The sequence below is a fragment of the Dermacentor albipictus genome, chromosome 1, assembly GCF_038994185.2.
Source record: "Dermacentor albipictus isolate Rhodes 1998 colony chromosome 1, USDA_Dalb.pri_finalv2, whole genome shotgun sequence".
NCBI lineage: Eukaryota > Metazoa > Arthropoda > Arachnida > Ixodida > Ixodidae > Dermacentor > Dermacentor albipictus.
Genome location: NC_091821.1, coordinates 237336106 through 237355992, shown reverse-complemented (window position 1 = coordinate 237355992; position 19887 = coordinate 237336106). Strand labels below are relative to the sequence as shown.

General features: G+C 46.2%; 1 protein-coding gene and 1 long non-coding RNA gene across 2 annotated transcripts in view; one reads left to right on the top strand and one right to left on the bottom strand.

The window, feature by feature from the left end:
• LOC139054301 (uncharacterized) overlaps positions 1–17888 on the top strand; it is a 22919-nt gene extending 5031 nt beyond the window's left edge. The window contains exons 2-3 of the long non-coding RNA XR_011511104.1: positions 6026–6491; positions 17779–17888. This is a non-coding gene — a long non-coding RNA (uncharacterized lncRNA). The remainder of the gene's footprint in view (positions 1–6025; positions 6492–17778) is intronic.
• CycY (cyclin Y) overlaps positions 1–19887 on the bottom strand; it is a 73630-nt gene that overhangs the window by 42490 nt on the left and 11253 nt on the right. The window lies entirely within an intron of this gene.

Genomic DNA, 19887 nt, shown 5'->3' with positions numbered 1-19887 from the left:
TTTATCTAAACTACATTCACTGGAGCATCTAAATCGGACAAATTTAACATACAAAGTTAAATTTCACGTTAATTTTTTGGAGTTTTTACGAAGGTTTTGCAGAAGTCCTACTCACATATTAGTGGTGTATATATGAGCAATGTATAATACATCAACTTTGTCCGCTTTATGTGTGCTATTAGATGCAGTTCTCCGAATCGTGCTATCGTCTTTCATTGCTGAGTTACAGAGTTGTAAAGCTGACAGTTTCGTCTGCTGAAATTTTAAGATTTTCAACTGTATATACATATATACGGCCGCGGTTTCTGAGCGAACGTATGGAGATGACTTCTGCACGCTTTCCAGTCATGAATGAGCATGTCTCGCCTTTCGCAGCCTACGGAGTTGCTGTCTCGATTTAGACAAGACAATTTATTATTTCGTAAATCTCAATGTGTGTGCGTTTCTTCAAAACCATGTTTATTCGCAGCCGGTATTGTGCAGTCCAAGAACGACGTGCGGTGGAGTGATCGGTATCAGCCAGCAACGCAATAACCTGCGCCCGAGTCCCGAATTTTTACTTTCAAACGCACTTATCAATGGTTATAAAATGAATGTTACAATATGCATACCCTACATGAAACAGACAACTTCATTGCGTGTTTTTTTGCTTCTTTTATTAAAGCCTTTAATTCGTCTTTTTTCTTTTTTTTTTCACGTCGCGATAGACCTGCATGCTCCACATTGGAGGCCAGGTATTTTTGAGTCAGTGCGGCTGTGGCAATGTAAACTGACGGCATATATATTGTCACGTGGTAGTGACGGTGAAGAAAGAACACAGTAGCAGTACTTTCGAAGCATCGATAACTTTCCAGAAACATCGGATACATTCAGGCGCGTCCCTCGCTGTGCGATTACAGTTGTTAAGCGGCGAAACGTGGTCGCCCGATAAAGATGAGTACACGTGTCAATATATATACAGGGTGTTTCAGCGAACACTTTCGAAAATTCTTAAAGGTTGCCTGTGGCTGATGGCACAATTCTATTTCATGAGGTGGTCTACTCGAAGCGGTGGACACTACATGCACAAAAAAATTGAAAGGCAAAATCGATTAACTCACAGAAATTTACTAATTAACTTTTAAACTAATTACGTTATGGTCCATATTTCGATTTACAAATTCTAGCCGTGGAGTTCGCAAGGCGGACACGCTTGGAAGGAATTCTCAGGATTCCCCAACTTTGCGGAGGCACGCAAAGTTGGGGAAGTTCTTGCATTTCGCCCCCATCGAAATGCCGCCGCCGCGGCCGGGATTTGATCCCTCGAGCTCGGGCCTTAGCAGCGCACACCCTATAGCCGTTAAGCCACCACGGCGTTTCTTTTTTCTTTCTTTCTTTTTTTTAACTTTTCCGCAAAAGAAGTAACTTATTTATTGACTGCATCCTTATATACATTTATTGGCCCAAATAAAGTGACAATAATGCAAATATGAAGCATAAAGCGCCTTATGTCAAAAAAAGCTTCTGAGAAAGTTGTAGCATCTGCTGACATTCTCTTAATATCTTTATATTTTGCACAGTTTGCAACGTAAAAGTTCGGCACACTTACTTTTTCATATATTGACGAAAAAAAAATAACACGTATAACGGCTTTACGGCGGAAGAAAGCACAATTTTCTTTTTTATTTGCCATTATAGAGAACGAGGAAGTTCATTGATAGCAGAGTTAGCCTGAAACAGAAGAAAACACGCGGAAGGCGGGAGATGGAAATTCAAGACGATGAGCAAAACGAGAACAAGGTGAATGTAGGAGCCAACGTTTCGACAAGTGGAATTGTCTTCTTCAGGCGACATATGCTTTGCTCGCCACAGTATATATATGTGGGGTTCTTCTAAAGGGGAGAGGGTGTAAGGCGGGTGGGTGTGGTAACCAGGGAAGGTGTGTTAGCGTGTCGAATTGAGAATAAAGGAATGCTGTGCACAAGGCCTGGAGCACCCTCCGTCTGTCAACCACGTGTCAACGCACGCGTGTTAGCCGGCGTGTCAACGGCGTCTGACACGCCGGATGGAAAAAAAATTAAGAAAAGGAAAAAGAAAAACACAAAAATATATATGCAAATAAACCAAACTAAGTGTTGTTGCCTATAACATAAACAACATCCTACGAAAATACCACCCAATATTATCAAGTAACGCGCGTCTGAGAAAAGCGTTCCCGGTAGTACCTATAGGGTTACCTATAGCCGAAACAGGAACTTTAAAGACATGTTTGTGCACGCAAAAGTCAGCCAACAGCATTCCCCCGTAATAAAAGCATGTTGTCGCCCCAGGTGCAAAACCTGCAGGCTCCTTCAAAGTGACATTGAAATTAAAAGCACCGCAAATAGTTATACACACGAAGTCAAATCTAGCTTCACTTGTACAAGTTCGGATGTGATTTATATGCTTGAACGTTCCTTCTGTAAGAAACAATATATTGGTGAAACAGGACAATCAATGAACGTCAGATTAAACGGACATCGCGCGGACACAACTAAAAAGCTTCCCAAAGCCGTCGCCGAGCATTTACACGAGTGTTTACACGAGTACACGAGTGTTTTCGCATTTCGCCCCCATCGGAATGCGGCCGCCGTGGCCTGGATTCGATCCCCGCGACCTCGTGCTCAGCAGCCCAACACCATAGCCACTGAGCAACCACGGCGGGTTACCATCAGTTTTAAAGAGCTATGTATACTGTGGCGAGGAAAGCATAGGTCGCCTTGAAGAAGACAAGTACACTTGTCGAAAAGTTGGCCCCTGCTTTCACCTTGTTCTCGTCGTGAAACAGAATGGCATTTAAGAAGCGCCAGTCAATTGTATGCCATTTAATTCCAATTAAGGCATCTCAAAGCACCACTGGAGCGATGAGGGGCGCCCCAGTGGAGGGATCCGGATTATTTTTTTACCACCTGCGCCACATGACGGTAAATCATTTGTCGTTTGTTTTATTCAGCTGCGCACTTTTTTTTTAAATACTTGGTTCAAATCACGTTAAACACCCGGTGTACGGCGTTCTGCCGCTGAAAAAGAGGTCGTGGGTTGAATTCCCTGCAATGGTGGTCGCATAATGCTATACGTTCACACTTGGGAAACGGCAAGCGGGCGGAAAAGCCAAAGCGGCCGGAAAATCTTTTCCGCGCATGTACAAGATGTTCACATTTGTTTCGCCTCTGCAGCGGAAACAACTGCCGCTTTCGCCCACATCGATCTAGTTTGCGTCCGCCTAGTGGCGCTGTTCGGCACACTATTTCAAAACATGCGTTCATTCATTGACCCATCAGTTAATGAAAGCTATAATTTCGCACAACTGCGCGTGTCGTCTTGTAACTTTCGTCTAGAAAATAAAGAAGACATAGTTTCGATAGTTTTAGCAGTTGCTTTTCCTAAAAATAGACATTGAGCAACGGAAAATGTTAAATTTTATGACCGGATATAAGGGGATGATGGTTATGATGATAAAATCTTTAATTCTACAAAAACGCGCAGGTTACTGGCGCGGCCTTTGCAGAAAATTCTATGTCAGAGAAATAACGCGGTTTATTTTTCATTGAACGCAAACATCCTGCCAGTAGACGGTCATAAACCGTTTACCCAAAGTTCTGTATTGGCCAGGCGTACAAAAGGACGCAAGGAATTTACAGAAGAACGCAAACTCTTTTGCAACGCCTTTTTGCGTTCTTCAGCATGTTCACCGGGCCGATAACGTCCGCTGACTTCGGGTCCCCTATGTCTAGATCTCCCATCACCAGCACGGTAAAGATGAGACGATTTACTGCGAAGCGCAACGTTTATCGGTAACGGTCGGCGGTGCTACTAAGAGGACATAGAGACGGCTTTCGTAGTTAACGAATGAAGATATATTCACAAGAGGAAATACCGTACAGGACTGAACAGCCCAACAGTTGAATGTATATGAAAAAAAAATTTAGGACTCTCTCATTTCAGAACCAACTAGGTTAACGCACAAGCTGCGACCACTGAGTGCCATATAGGAACAATGCAAATATGCAAATATAGTCCCAAATAGGTTTGCAAGTATATGGGATTGTATAATGTGTATTATCCATGGAAAAAGAGCACATTCCAATGCCATGGGCCGTAATGCAAGAATATACTTACTTGGGCCAAGGCGTGAAGGGTAATGCGTTATTTATTTCTGGTGTGATGGCGCCACAGAAAGTTATGGTCTGAATAAATAACCACAATGATTGCATTGCAATGACATCCGCCAAGGACGCGCCACGTCTTCAATGCTCGAGATTTGATACAGCTGACCTACAAGGGGACAGGGTTCATGAGGAACTTAACCTGTCCAACGGAGTACGCATAATCTGAAATTATGGCCGGTATAGTATAGGCGACAAACGGACGGGAGACTTCGATCACAACGGCGGCCTATATTAACCTATAAGTGCAGCTTTGCAGACCGCGATATTTAGAGGGGAGGGGTTTCCCTTATAAGGCTTACAGTGACAAGCTGGTAAGTTTGTTTTCCTGGTATGTTTTTCCAGTGATGATGACAATTGAAGGAGGGGTGCGTGGACAATAGTGGGGGCCGTGTCAAGACAGGATTGCTGTGTGTCGCCTATTTCTTTCCCCTTTGTCGTGGGTGCCCTTTGAACAATTTCTGCCGTTTCTTTGCGTGTTTGGGAGGAGAAGTGTGCGACTAAATTGGGCTAATGGTCGTTTGTCAACGCTATGAGCATTGCAAATAGTCCCTCTTCTCCCTGTTGGCTCTTTATATACTTGCTTCTGTTCTGCGGCCTTTATATTGCACCCTATTTCTGGCCAATATTCAAGTCTCCGTCAGCCATCAACGAGGAAATTACAGTGGGGCCAAAAGAATTCCCCTTTTCTTTTTCTTCTAACAACCACAAATAATAGTTGTTTTTTGCACAGCAAGACACGTAAGTTGACGCATAGTCAAGTTCCAAGAAAGTTCCCCTGTTTGTGCACGGGAAGGCAGGAGAAATTATTGGGGTTGCCTGGAAGAAGAATTGAGAGGAAGGCCAGGACATCCGGGCATGCGCCCTAGATCCGCACCTGAATTTTAAACGGCGTTCGTATTCTGGTCGCTGGCAGATATAAGACGCGCGACCAAAGGGCGAGAGTCAGTCGGTCGCGCGACTTCGAGCTTCGCGACTCGCCACGCCACTTGCCCATCGCGCATCCTGAATTTTGTCGTAGAAAGTAAAGAAAAGAAAGCGTGAGATAAACCGGGAGAAGGCGAGGCGGACAAACGCGGCTGTTTTCATTTGAAACGTCTTATAGTTTCGCCTTTCGGAGCATCAACTGATTCGCACTGAAGACGGCTGGTAATTGGCCTCTCAATCTCGTTGCTTAGAATTGCTTTGGGTTCTTCTCCTCGCTCTGGCTTCTCGTAAGAAGTCGGCCACTTTGGTCCGCAGCGGTTCTATGACTTCGGTTCCCGTTTTTGTAGGTTGTGTCCGGTCCTCGCATCGCCGAGGTCGAACATCTTCGGGAACGCTGCGTAACATCTGTCGGCATTTCCTTTTCTTTTTTTTTTCTTCTTCTTCGTCCTTTTTTTCGCTTTCCATTCTTTTCTTTATGCCTTTTCTTAGGTCCAAGTGAACAACGTTCGACGATGGCAAGTTTAGTGCAGTGGCGAAGCAAGGTGAAACTAAGCTACATGCGTGAATAGGCACGAAAGCGGGTGTGTCGCCACGAATCCGAGTCGGTGGATTTCTTTCTTACTTAATTATTTGGAGTTGGGCTGGGCATACTCCGAGGCACCCTTTGTGCTTCTGCGTCTGTACTACATTTGTCCAGTTTATTAGCCTATAGTAAGTGAGCGAGCGTGTTGTTAGTTTATAGGCAGGATTGAATAAACTTGCAGAGCGACGCGCGCTATCCAACGTGTTGGCAGCGCCAGTAAGTTTCGGCAGAGCTAGTAAATGGACGACTGGATCGATAACGTGAATTCGATAATAAACGGGGTATCGTGAGGTTCTGGTTAATCTTGCATTCGTATTTTTATTTCATGCAGCGCATCGAGTGAACAATCACAGTGACAACGATGGTGCGGCGGCGTGCCAGGGTCCAAAAGCCGATGACGACGGGCGAATAGAACCAGAAGTGAAATGGCACGGTATAAAATACGCCACAATACGACGCGGCGAATCTAACAGAATCTAACATTTTGGGCGCGGAACGGGCACCACAAAGAAGCGCTCGGTTGTTGTCCGTCTTTGTGGTGTTTGTTCCGCGCGCAACATGCCAACATCGTCCGAACCATTACGAAAATACGGCCCCATGTATAACAATCAACATGGGAGCGGCCCACATGGACCGATACCTCACTGCAATGACGTGTTTTTGAGTATACGCGTTTGAACTTCCTGCCTAGCTGACGATCGAGGTGCATATGTTGCGCAAAACGCATGGATACCTTCGGAAAGCCATCTACAGACGTTTCCGTGTTAATGGGCTTCAAATGTTCTCTTCAAAAGTTGGTATGTGCTTCATAATTCCCGTAGCACTTCTGAATGCCAATTATATTATAATGCTATCTGTAACGTACAGCTGTGTCGATGAAAGTAGACACGTCAGGAACGTACGTAGCAGGTAATTCATTTACTGACCTTTATATAGAGTGCGATCAGAGCAGATTTTTCAATAATAGAACACAGAATAATCAATAATAAAACACAGTTCTGAGTCAGATGACTATATTTGCAAGTAGTTGAACCGATCTTAACCCGCAGGAATTTTCATTAGTGGGGCCAAACTATTTAAATAAAACTCTTAAACTCTTAAATGTTTCGTAAGAGAATATTCCAGCCAATTCTGATGCTGGACATATTAGCGAAGGCGACCGGTCGACGGCACATAACACTTGAGAACAAAAGCTTTGTGAATTCTGCCCCTCGTTCGTAAGTGCTCTCTGCTATTCGTCGGTCGCCTTCGCCAATAGTATGTCTAGCGTCAATATTGGCTCTAATTTCCTCGAACGACTCCAGCATGAGAGCTTTTTGTGAATATGGGCCCACGGGTCGAGTGAATTCACAAAGCATCTCGGGCAGAATTCACAAAGCTCCTCGTTCGTAAGTGACCTTTGCCACTGGCTGGCAGCCTTCGCTAATATGATGTCGAGCATCATGGTTGACTGGAAGTTGCTCTTACGAACAATTCTAGTGTAAGAGCTTTTTGTTAATACGGGCCCTCGTTCGTAAGTGTTCCTTGCTATTAGCCGGCCGCCTTCACTAGTATGTCCCGCGGCAGGAGTGGGTGAAATTTTGTTTCTTACGAACATTTCTAGCGCAAGATGCTCTTATGAATACGGTTCCTCATTTTGGCAGTTTGTCTCAGCATAGCAATCAGACATATATTACACGAAATCATCGAGGCATAAAGCGATGCGGCCGTAGCCCGACCGAACGCGCCAGCTCATCAGCTCACCAGCAGGGGCATAGCTACCATAGTGCCTCATTTTTGTTACTGTGTATCGCGAACACAGCAATATTGAAGCTTCTTGTTGCATTTGAAGTTTGTAAGGCCGCCGGAATTGGCAGTCAAACATGGCATCCACTGTGCCCCCGTTCCTTCTTCAATGCCTTGCACTGCGATGGCTACGGCGCAGTGGGGCGTGCCCACAACGCTCCGCCTTTTACATGTCACCGCGGCGCGCAGCTCAAATTTCATTTTGGATGTTAACGTAGACGCCACGACTTCCGCCTTTGGTGCCTACGACGCGCTTAACATGAGCCAAACGCGGTTATCCTCAGCGAGCCGCAGTGCGCTTAGCCAGTGGACTCGTGGCGGCACGCTGCAGCGGCCGCGGTATCTACGCCATGTAGACCACGGCCGGACTCGACTCTCTCCTACGCGCGGAGGGGGGAGTCGAGTCCGACCGTGTGTAGCCGGCCGCAGCTTGATTGTCAGCTAAAAGGGAATGACGAAATAGCGCGTCTAGAAGAGAGTGAGGACAGGGCCTTCTGTTGAAAAGAGAGCGTTTGAGAAAAAGGTGACTTCGCGATCCGCTTGCGAGCTCCACGCACCGCGTGCGACAGCAAAACTTGGCTGAGATGTTCACAGCAGCGTATGCTACCCGCGGACTGTGTTGTTTCAGCCTAGGGGTGTTTCAGGGCCCCTTTAAAGAGACGCTAAAGGGGGAAAATCGGTGCAGCCTGGTAAAGTATTCTTTCCAAACTATTTCTGTTAATTTCGCGGCAAGAAGTTCATTGCTAGAAGAGAAAATGAGGGACATACTCTTATTTTTTTTTTAGTAATTCCGCGCTGAAACTTCAGCACCGTTACGTCACTGCGACGTCACAGATTTCAATGTACCTCGCCACATTGGGGCCGTTGTGGCGCAGTAAAACTTTCTAAACTCTCTAACTTCCTTCCTTATTTGGCTCTTTTAGAATACAGCAGAGCGCATCTTTACCGATAAGAAATTACCCATGCCCGAGGAGACACCGCCAAAATTTAAGGCGCCACGGCATGCTGGTACGGCAACTTCAAGGCGGCGTCACCATGCACCGTGCAGCCTTTCGTTTTGCGTGTTTCTTGGCTTATCATGCCTTTTCCTCTCACGGTAATAAGAGTGGCCTTTCTTTTTTTTTGCATTGTGGAAGCGTATTTTACTAAAGCCCGGATCAACGTAATATTTTCCTTTTCCGTGTTCCTTTAAGTCTTTCAGTTTAGTTACTGGCTGCTGCGCACGGTGCTTACGTCACTGACAGATCGTGACGGGCCGCGTTGTAACGGGGCGGCCATGCTTCCCCAATTCTTGCTTCTCTGCCCGGTCTCGTGTAACCGACACCGGATGGTCGATGTTGCGCAGCATGTGCTTTGTGTGCGGCGCTTCTCGACTGCTGCCACCTCTCTCGAACGCTGCAGGGAGAACGAAACGCTGGTAAGACGATAACCAGACGTGTCCCAGAGCGCGACGGTCGCGTCTCGGTTGACACGGCACACGTACAACTTGCTCGAAGTGTTGCGAGGCTTTTGCGCTGGCTGGAAAGCCCAAGGTGACATTCAGTATGGAGTTGCCTTCTGTATGCGTGTATGCTTCTGCTTGCACGTGCACAGGATGGATTGCGCAAGAAGAATAAGATGAACTGAGGGGCTGGATGTTCAGCCCAGTGAATGCCAGATGAAGCTAACAGGCTCTGACGCCATAGAGAGTATAAAAGAAATTCAACTCGAAGGAAATTCACTAGAAAATAACTTAATGACATTTTTTAAATGGTAGTGCCTAATCAATGCATGAGCAGGGCAGAATTCGTGTTTATTTTTCTATTCTTATCTAAGGGAAACGAAAGTCGAAACGGCGATAATTCGTCGCCGCTGAACCGCCATCAGCACACGTGAAGTGATTAAACGCAATAATACACTACGCGGTCGTCAAGCCCCGCACATATATCGCAGGACGAAACACATACTTATGATCTCAGTATAGCCTGCTTAGCGCATAGTACATTGCTTTCCATCCTTAGCTGTTGTTGTTTGAACGCTTATGTTGAGGTTATTTATATTCTTCAATTTAGTTTTCGCTACGCGGTTTCTGAAGTTCTGGCATATGGGGAACCAGCGCTAGAGTTTTCACGACGCCTGCAGCGCCGCCCTGGCGGTCAGAACGTGCACAATGCAGCCACTCCCGCGGACGAAAATTGCTACTGGTAGTGGCGTTGCGTGCACTGAAAGCCGAAGGAAAACAAAAGGACTCCGACGATACTGTTGCGTATGCAAGTGCCGCAACTACGTCGGGATGAGAGAGGATGTATCCTTCTGCGTCTTTCCGTCTAAACCCTACGAACAAGAACAGAGGTGGCGTTGGATCCAAGCAGTCAGGCGAGCGGAGTAAGTTCCCGTCTTGTCGCTCTGTCAAGCAGGGTCGGGCTGGTTTCTAAATCGAATTTCGCGTGTGTGCTTGGTTTATGCGATAGTGAAGACGGTCAGCCGTGGCAGCCAGTACCAAACAGCAGAATCTGCAGTCGGCATTTCATCGGAAACAAAATGAGCAATAGCATGCACCATCCGGCATACGTACCAACCATTTTTCCTTCGCAATACCACCGCCAAGCCCCTTCCAATGCCACCGCACCAAGCGAACGATACGAAAGGTAAATATTATCCATTCATTGCCAAGAATTATGTGGGAGGGAAGCTGTCCTGTAATACGATTTGTGTGCGCATACTGCCGGCGCACGCGCGGCTAAGCCGCCAGTATGTTTTTAAAAATGCGCAAGCGGATGAGGACTCGGCGCTGAGATGCATCCGGTAAATTTGTGTAAACAGTGCTAAATGTAGCCAGGGTGGTCACAAATGTAGCCAGGGTTGTTACGGCTCAAGCAGCGGAGCACTCAAACCTTTGCTTGCGCGAGTCAGCTGATGCGATAAAGCTTTCTTCTCTATTGACTGCTGTGGCGAAGTAACATCAGAATTTTTTATGTCCACCCAGAGAAGTATGGAATGTCTTCAGGCCAACTAATACTTCCGAAACCATAGCGCAGCACGACCGGCGCCATAGCTGCTAGATTTGCGAGGCCGGCTGCCACACAAGCATGGCAACGGCACACGGCGCAACCGTTAAAGAAACACACGTGCTCGCCGCGACACACCGTGAAAAATATATAAAGCTTAAAAAGCTTCTTTCGTCATTTCACTTTATGCCTCTAGCTTCTTTACGAAAACTGTCCACTTGAAGCGGCGCGAAAACTGAAACATACAAATGGCCGCGGACGTGTCGTCTGTCGAGCGGCTGGAATATGCCTCGTTTCGTCGCCAGGGCGGCGTACAACACACTCTTTTTGACGCGCCGCCTATCCAGCGCTGGTTCCCCATAGGCAAGCGGACACAGACACCAACACACACACAAACGCACGCACGCACACGCAAACGCACAAGAACTTGCTTTGACCCTGACTGACATCTCACGCTCGTGAGATACTTCTTTGGAAAGAGGGAAATCAAGCCTTGAGCGTTCAACACCTACATCTGCGCATAATGAACGCACGTTGCACAACTCGTAAATAAAAAAATACGCTCAGGGCCATGAAACGACGCTGTCGGATCGGCATCGTTATTGGCGTCATCAGTGCGAGTCTCCACCCCCAGACAATGGCTGAACAGCACCCCATCGCGATCGCGTTCTCTTCCCGATGGCCTCCGCGTGACTTGGAGGGAATTTGCGAAGCTAAATGGCACTTCGTGATGTATATTACGCATCGTAAATAATGAGTGCGTTATAAACTTATATGGTAAATAGGTCGTCACAGTTGTCCTTGAAATCATTATCCGTGTGATCGCGAGGCGGCCCTCTGATGCATGCGACATATACGTGTACGCTCCGGTCATAAAAACCGTTTAAAAATAATCTAGTTGAAAGATGCAGTTGCGCAACACTGGTCGAACTCACGAAGCGTTTCGTCCGCAAGTGCTACCATTGGCCAAGGGAATCGTCGCTTATAGCGTGTCTAACATCACGGTTGACTAACACCCGCTCTTGCGAACAGTTCTATCGCAAAAACTTTTTTTGTGAATATGGATGCGATTCCATGGGTGAATAACAGCTAAACGCGACAAACACACGCGCACAAAAGAAAAGAAAAACAACCCCGAGAACGAAGCAGGAAGCAATGCTACGAAAAGGCAGGGACGTTGTATCCATGGAAAATTTCGGTTGGCTATACGTTACACGGCTGGGTGAAGGAAATAAGACGGCAAATTGACGAAGGGTTGAAAAAAAAAACAAATAACCCGGGCAAATGAAAAGCAAAAAAGCACTGTGCATCACAGACCCCTTTCCCATCATAACAGCTCTCACGTGACTGAGCAGGATATGTATGATGATAGCGATTCTTTTCGCCCGATTCAATTACATTATCATTATCCACGGCTCTTCGAACGATTATGGTGATGTATACGTATATACAGGTATACGCTAGCGGTAAGTAACAAACAGGTCCCGGCTATTAGTGACAGCGAGCGATCATCAGCGAAGGCGGCCAGTCATCGACAGACGGTTCGTTCTAAAGAACACGCTCGTGTTTCCGGCCCCAGAAAATAACGAAAACATAATTTAAAAAAAATAATAATAAGCAGTGCAGAAACAGTGCGTCGATCACCCCTTCGCATATTGTGTCAGGTCGCCTATAAAGCGGATCGCACTCCGCCGTCGGAGCGCCATTGGCCTTCGGCGCGAATGGCCCAGCGCCCCGTAACCTTTTGTTCCAATAGCGGGCGACTGTCGAGCGCAACTAAGCTGCAGAAGCGAGACGAGGGGACAAACCGAGCGTGGCAGAGCGTGGCAAAACTGACGCAAGCAGAGCGCCGCCGCTCGCGTCAGTGTAGCAAGCCTTGGAGCAGGTCACTCGCCGAGGAAAGGAGAACGGCCGCAAGGTGCCTCTACCCCCCCCATCGGAGCACATCTGAGCTGCTACAACCTTTCGAGGAGGACCACGCCCAAGTCACCCTTGACGCTGCGCCCTTGCGTTCAGGCGTCTTGCGGCAAGAGTTTAATGTTTACCTGCTATTTAAACTGTGCAATGGAGTGGTAGTAGTAGTAGTAGTAGTAGTGGTAGTAGTAGTGGTAGTAGTAGAAGCAGCAGCAGCAGCAGCAGCAGCAGTAGTAGTAGTAGTAGTAGTAGTAGTAGTAGTAGTAGTAGTAGTATCAGTAGTAGTAGTAGTAGTATCAGTAGTAGTAGTAGTAGTAACTACAGCACTATAGTAAACCCCTTTTGTGGTTGTAGCGCATGACCAACAACTCGGTGAATCGGCCTAGAATTGGATTGCACAAATGCATATTAAAGTTCTATATAATGCAGGAAAATGCACAAGTTGAGCATAGACAGACTGGTGTCAGAAGAAAGCTAATTCTACGGTGCATGTAGAATAAATTAAATCTGAATAAAAGAAAACGTATGAAGAAGCTGAAAGGAAGGAATCTGGTTAGGTAACTGGGGGCATGGAACTTTCAATTAAGTCTGCATTTTCCGAGCATTGCCATCACTGGCATTCCTGTCTTTGTGCCCTACAGTCGAGCCACCCGACCAGATACAACACGGAAGTTGTTACGTCAAGGCCAACTCGAGGAAGCGGTGTTTCAAATGTCCTTTATCGTAAAGAAGAAAATGATTGACAAGGAAAGTAAAGAAGAAAACATTTGTGGCTGCGAGTTGAAGAATTCACCACAAAAGGAGCGTAGAGGGAAGTGCGCCAAATCAGGGCTGCATGCGTAAGAAAAAAAAAAAAAAGTCTGCGTGTGGCAGACTTTTACCGACTCATACAGACTCATACCGAACAGTTGGCTGAAAAACAGCGTATTCGTAGTGAACGTGTACAGCCCGCCCTCTGACCACAGACAGTCGTTCACATCGATAATAACGAAGGTGGCCGCAATGGCCAGGGGGGCCCCACTCATAGTGGCAGGAGATCAAGGGGGCAACGTCCGAGGTGGCCGAACAGGTGGAAATAGCCATGGCAATGAGAGACCCCGAACGTCCTCACGTCTACACAGATTCGCGATCGGCGGCAAGAGCATTCGCCTCGGGCTCGATATCCCGGGAAGCGGCGGCCGTCCTCGGCAGCCAGGGAGCCGCGGGTCAGCACCTCGTCAAATGGTTTACAGCCCACATGGGGGCCGACGTGCACCCCGAATTTCCCAACGCCAACGAGCTGGCGCACGGACGCGCGCGAGGACTCACGCACCGCGGCGATCGTGGCGAGCGAGGTGGCGGGGAGGGAGGGGAGCACCGAGACCCGCTGCTCACCTTCAACGAAATAACAACACACTATCAGCTGTCGAGGAGGACCTTCCCACTCCCCCACGCTAAACTCACTAGACCACAGTCATCGATATTCAGAATGCTTCAGACAGGGTCGTTCCCCTCGAGAGGCAGACTGAGCCGTTATTCGCCAGAAGTAGAGCCGCAATGTCCGGATTGTGGCGAATCTTACTGCTCGCTAGCGCACATGCTTTGGCAATGCTCCGCGTTAAGCGGCACCGTGTTCCCTAAAGAAGAAGACTGGGTGGACGCCCTGCAAAGCGACGACCTCCAGACCCAGCTCCGGGCCGTCCAGAGGGCTCACGAAAGGGCGGAGGCTCACGGGCTTCCCGTCCCAACGTGGGTGTGGCCCGCGACCCCTGCCGCCCACTAAACCAAGAGTGGGTGGGGAGGGGTTCCTCAGGACACATTAAAGTTATTTCCTCCTCCTCCTGCGTGTGGCAGCGTTGCCTCGTGATAGAGCTCTCGAATAGATTGATGGGCGATAAACTTCTTTTTTTTTTTTTGATCGCGAGAGTGAGGAGGAGTAGTAGATTTAAATGAAAAGGAAGGAGGTGAGGTCGTCCTGGAGAGTGTGTCTGACCTGCTGCTCCTCACTGGGGTAAGGTGAAGTGGGAGATACAGGGAAAGGAAGGTGGCAGGTAATTGTGATATGGTACAGTGAGCTACTATACAGGGTGTTCAAACTATCATGCACCAAGATGTAGAAAAAAGAACATGCAAATGCAACGTAGCTGGGCAGAACCAAGGTACTGTGGAGATACTCGGATTTTTTTTTTTGCATTCCGCCTAATTACATAATTAATCTTAATTAATTAATAAACTTCGGATATAATATAATCCGATGAAAAGTGTCAATGAGGAAATTGCAAAGCAACGCGAAAAACTCCAGATAGAGCTTTCTGTTGCTCGATACGCGCTACATAAAAGTGTTTTTGCGAGCGTGAAAGAAGCCCGCGAATACACGCAAAGTGCCTCGAGTATCCAGTCGCGCGGCAATTTTGCATGCATATATTTAAATCTTGGTGCATAATAGTTGGGACACCCTGTATGTGTTGTTGGACACCCTGTATATGTATATATATATATATATGTTGTCCAAAACGCGGATGCGCGCTTTAGACACACTACACGCAGTAGTAACTTGTCCACACAAACCGTTATCGCGCAAACACATTTCGCACTGTCGTCACGTCTCACAGGTCCTAGAGATGACCGTCTAAGCCGGTCTCACATAGAAAGTTCAAGAGCGATATTATGGCGCGTTGCAAGGGTGTCACAACAGCCTAGGACCCGTAGTTATTGCTTTGCGTCCGACCATCTGGCTCTTGGTGCGCGCATACCATAACCGCGGCGGGGGAGCTGCAGCTGTGGTATTGTTAACCCATTATTAAAAAAAAAATTAATGGTACATATTGCTCGCGTCCAATAATCCGCTGTAATCATATTGACAAGTGTATCAATCATATTATCGTGATTCACACTTTTTGCTACTGTGTTCCTAACCGTCACGACAACGTTACAATATGAGATCACATGAGACGCTGATAACATCATAATTGATCATTGCATTTATATGAGAGCTTTACTGGGTGTATAGATATTTTAAGCAGAACACTTAAAAAAAGAGAATCTGCGAACTTTACTTCATTTGCGTCACTACAAATGAATTGTCTGCTCAGGCAGATATCATTTGCAAATAAATAAATAAATAAATAAATAAATAAATAAATAAATAAATAAATAAAAACTTCATTAATTAGGCTAATTATGTCTTTACAGGACATATATACAATGGAAGGTTGACGGGAGTCGTCGTAAAAGTCTAGTTCCGCGTTTCGTTTAAAAATGCCACTGTAGACCCAAATACCTGGCGGCAAATTATTCGTTCAGTTTACCTGCATGATCACGCACGCATCACCGCGAAGTGCAGCTCGCGGTGCAACCCTCCTTGTGACACAAATAAAATAAACGACACAAATAAAATAAATGACACAAATAAAAGCTTCGCCATACGGCGTGCTACATCTAAAGCTATCTGTCTCGCCCCTGCTTCTGCGAGTGACTGTGCGTCCAGTGGGGAGTTGCGCAAAGCGTCAATCGGAATCGGGTCGTAAAGAGAGGGAAGTGCGACGGCAGCTTCATCTTACGCAACTCTTTTACGTCGCAGAGCTACAGGGGTTGGACACAAAGCCGCGCTTCACGCGCTACTGCATGGACAATCAGGTAAATTGAACGAACGATGTGACGTCAGTTATTTCGACATATGCACACAGAAACTGAAGATATTTCTGTCTATATACGCAAACAAAACAATGTAAAAACAAAGGCACCATTGGCACCCGCCTTGGGGAAGTGTCGCATCTTTTGCGGCCTGTTGTGTTGTATTGGTTGCTTCTTTTGTGCCCTGGCTGTATCAACATCAGATGTTTGTGCAGTGCAAAATGTGTTTTTATTTTGGTCTTCTGCAAAGTCCAGCGCAACAGGCGTATCTACTAGGGGGAGGGGGGGGGGGGCACTTGCCCCTCCGCTGTCAGAAGTGGAGGGGGCAAAGTAGGCCATTTGCCCTCCTACTATTGTAAACGGGCACTGTCGGCTGCACACGGGCAAATCCAGCAAAACAGCAGCTGATGCCAAGTTTTCTTTCATAATCGCGCCCATGTAAGTGTGCTTTTCTTATGACATATATCTAGCTTTGGCAGGCAGAATTGCATTTCGGGCTTCGTTGCCATGCGCTGCAGCAGATGACGCTCGGCTGGCTTCACGAAGCACTTACGCGTGTGCGGTTCTTCGAAGCGCGGGCTATCAGCGGGACGCGCCTTGCAAGCCTGCATTGCATAGGAGGCTGTCACCCGGGAAGTCCAAGACGAGTTTCACCTTACGCTGCTTGCTTCATCTCGTGTTTGTCGGGCCGTCTAACCTACCACCTCGAAAACACAAAATCGGCCTTGATTTTCAAAATTTAGCGGTTTGTAATCAATGTAGCCTTTCTAAAGCGTTTTCTCGCTGGAGTTTAGCGACGTCTTTGTGTTTTTATCGATTTAAAGAAAAACGATTTGATTGTGCTCACGTGCTGCGGTCTCTGTGGTATGACTGAATGGCTCGATTTGCGGACGTTCGCAAGCGTAGCAGTAAATTAATCTACCAAAACCAAGCGAAATAATTTCTGCGTTCAGATCTTGAACAAGACTGACCGACTATGTAGAAAGGCGTAGCTATAACGGAGCGGCTGCGCTTGTTCATGCGAACATAAAGAGGTTGCTTCCGTTTCTCAAAGGCTTTCGCACCAATCAATACTTCACGGCGGCGTTCAGGCAGACCAAGGGCGGAAGCGAAGTGTTCGATCTGTATAAAGATTAGGTAATTGTCATCGCCGTATTAACAACATACAGCCAAGCGCATTCCGCAGAATCTAGTTCTATTACGAACGTCGACAACTAGCAAAATGAGGGAAAATGCAGACTAAACGACTTTGTGTGCTAGGGAAGCTACGTTATTTGTGTTCTTTTGAATCACTCTGTGTTAGTAACCTTACAATCCGAAAGCAAACGCAGAATCACTCATTATGTAAATATATCAATAATATAAAAACTATATACATCCTGTTACTTAATTCATGGTTTATCCATACCTGTACCTGAACGGACATTAGACAAACAGGAAACATCTAGGTAAACGATTTACCTTAAGTTAACTTATACTGTATAGTGTTCCAAAACGCCTATTCTATTTAAAATCCACTGGACAGGTTTAGCGACAATTTTAGCGAATTTTTTGTCTTACTTCAGCGACACACTCCAAAAACTTTTGTAAACTCTCGACTGTAATGATTCATTGGGTGTGATTGATAACCAGATTGCAGTGTACAAGAATATCTCTCAATGACGCATTTTTGAGCCTCATTCTATACAATCGCAATCTGAAGATTTACTATATATGTATAGCGATATTTGCGCATATCGTCGTCGTCATTTGCACATACGACTCATCATCATCTTTTGGCTTGTAGGGCGCTTCGGCTCTGTCTCGGGCGGCTTTTCTGAAATAAAAGCATCTCATCGGTCGACGTCTCACAAGTGGTGGACAGATCGAGAGAGAGAGAGTGGAAGGGGGAGCTTGACCCCCCCCCCCTCCTCCCCCCACTCACATAAATAGTGCGTACTCCACTGCCCAGCGTGTTTCAAGATTGAAGTCCTTATATATAGGTATAAGTTTTTCGAGAAAACAAAATATCTGAATAAATGCATCCAGGAGTCCTAGCCCTGGAGTCGTGTCTTCCGAATACGTACTTGTACTTGCATAGAGACGTTCGGCCAGCAGTGGATCTGAGTGCGAATGACCGTTGCACATAAGCCGCAAGCCGCTTGCCCAATGCACGAAGTACTTCCGTCGCGGCAGTGAACTGACGGCCGACTTTTGTTTTGGACATTTCGATGCGTGTATGCATGTGCTCGTTAGGACAGCGTTTTGTAAAATGGATTCGCCGGCTCGTAATAGCCGCTGTGAAATCTTCAGTATGTGCACATGTGGTTGATCATCAGATTGCCAACTGACGGGCGTACTTTCCCCCTCTGTTTAGCCCCTGTGGTGTTTTTCAGCTTGTTTCCATTTTTGTCTTGTTTTCGTGTTTGTATTATATGCCACTTAGATAAATGTGACCGTTTTCCAGAGAAGCACGTCTATATCGTTTCTCTCTCTGCATTCGTCCTTGAGTACGTCAAGTTCGAACTTGTTAACCCAGTTTTGTGAACATGCACACATTGAGAACGACTGCTTCATTTGTCGCGTTCCTGAGTAAATAATCCAGGGACAGAATAAAATTATTCACCTTTTATTTCTTTTGCATGCGACAGTAAGTTATAGTTAGTGTTTGCGCTGGTTCGTAAAACCTCTTGTATGAAGCCTCTTGTGTGTCGTGTGTGCCTCAGAGATATGTAATCACTTAAAATTTTACTCGCAATAGCAAGTTTTGCTTGGTGTTCACGCTGATTTCTCATGTTGTCTGAAGCCTTTTTTGTGTCATATATACGTCTGATCATGCAAAAATGAAATCTAAACCTTTATCACTCGTTAACCAGCACGCACCGTCAAAAATTATTACAAGTCGGGAACGTACAAACCGTGCTTTATCCGTGAAATTAGGTCTTTGCTAAATAAAAGCAACCACATCTTTAGGAAGTACGTAACTGAGAAGAGTAATGAATTATATCAAAAGCTACACTAGATAGGGAAGAAAATTAAGGTGACAATAAAACATGCCAAAAATAACTAGTTTATTTAATTCTAAGTGAAAAAGTTAAGCAGAACACTGCAGAATTATGGAAATTTGTTAAAAGCAACGTTAAGTATTAAAACGCCATCTCAACGATATCTACCGAACAAGGATTCGTTTCCAATGATGTCAGTAAATCCGATATTTTCAAACATTACTTTCACTCTGTTTTTTCTGGGCCAGTGCATAACCCTCCCATTTATACTGGCTAAGTTCATCTTCCGAGTATGCCTGACATTTACATATCTCTTGATGGCGTAATAAAACTGCTTTCAGAGTTAAAACCCAACTCAGCAACCGGTCCTGACCTAGTTCAGTGTTAGGTTCTGAAAGCATGTGCAACTGCTGTTGCCAGGTGGTTAGTCGTAATATTTAACAAGTCCTTATCATCAGCTCTGTTGCCTAATTAGAATGCAATATATCCAATATAGTTCCAATCCATAAAAGTGGCCCTCATAATCAAGGGTTCGGCGAAAGTTAGTCTGGTCAGGCGTGAAATGAGGAAAATCACCAAATGGTCAAGTGGCCTTCGATGACAGGTTTCCTATTACAGGCCGATATCTCCAGCTAGGGGATGCTCCAAAATCTCAGAACACATTCTTTAGCTATCCGTTCATCATCACTTGGAAGAAAAGCTATTGACACAGTATAGCACTCCCTCCTGCTCCTTAACTTATCGCACCTAGGCCTAACCGAAAACACCATTAACTGGGTACATAATCTCGATGACCGTTTACAAAAAGATTGTAATCAACGGCTCGGAATCTGAACTTGCTGCTGTCGCATCAGGTGCGTCGCAGGGGTCTGTACTGGGGTCATTGCTATTCTTAATTTACAAACGCAATC